This window comes from Cynara cardunculus (genome assembly GCF_001531365.2).
Source record: "Cynara cardunculus var. scolymus isolate 2C chromosome LG 12, CcrdV1, whole genome shotgun sequence".
NCBI lineage: Eukaryota > Viridiplantae > Streptophyta > Magnoliopsida > Asterales > Asteraceae > Cynara > Cynara cardunculus.
Window position 1 is genome coordinate 19,162,104 of NC_037539.1, and position 1,158 is coordinate 19,163,261.

Consider the following 1,158-nt stretch of genomic DNA (forward strand, 5'->3'; position numbering starts at 1 on the left):
GCATGACTTTGATTGTATTTGAGCTAATCTAACTCTTTGTAAACGTTGCATAATGCCTGTTTTTCTCCTAAAACTTCACTATTCACTAATTACAAATTATTGACTGAGGTTCTTTGTGCTCCACTGTTAGGGGTTGTTTACCAAATGCTTACAGGGTAAGCATCTACCGGCAAGAGACATCACCCTCATTTACTTTATCTCATAACATGTTTGGCCATCAAAATGGATTGTTGTTAAGYGTCTTAAACCTGGTGAACGCTTACCGGGTAAAAGTTTAACTTCTACGTTATAACTTTGTATAGTGTATTTTKGGTATTTTTGAAAATATATAATATTAGATCCGGCCCCTGCGCTTGGAAAGTTTGTGTTTCGCCCATGCACGAAAGTTTTCCTTAAGGCAAGATCAGACTTTCGTGGCTGCTGTCATCAGCTGCTGTCCAGCAGCTCTTTTCCACCTTCGATGTCGATTTCGTCTTAGAAGCAGTCTAAATCTGCAGAAACTCAAAACTTACAAATTGTGGGGATGTTTGTTACCTTTCCAGATCATCTTGAATAACTTAAATCCGAGCTCGGACGAGTTAGATATGCTTGAAATACCATAGTCTYGTAAAGCTGTCAAAAATCTTCTTTTTGTCCCTTTTTCGCTCCAAAGTGTTCCGAACCTATCGACATATAAAAACACATCAATGTTGTTATGTTTTACCATTTTAGTGTGTTAAAAAGGGATGTTTGATGTGAAAATAAGGTAGCTTTTASCGACGGATCMCCTATTATTTACATTTGTTTATGTTCGTTCATTTATGTTCGTTAATGTTCATTTACGTTCGTTTACATTTGAAGTTGTTTCATAATTTGATTAGTCCTAGGAGTACATTTATACTCTAAAAGTGGACGTGTGTTGTATGAAGTGACTTCTACATTTCTTGGTATCAATTAGTCCATAATGAGGAATTAATCTCTATGTTTTACAAGCAATCATAATGTGGGTTTTTATATTAGGAGGTTTTGAAGAGGTTTTTCAATATATTCATAGGTTTTTAGGAGTTTTTTTTTTTACCCGGTAAGCACTTGCTGATAAGATTCAATACTCTAACTAATTTTACCGGTAAGCACTCCTACTAGATCCTTAATAAGTATATGAAAAACCAACAATATGGT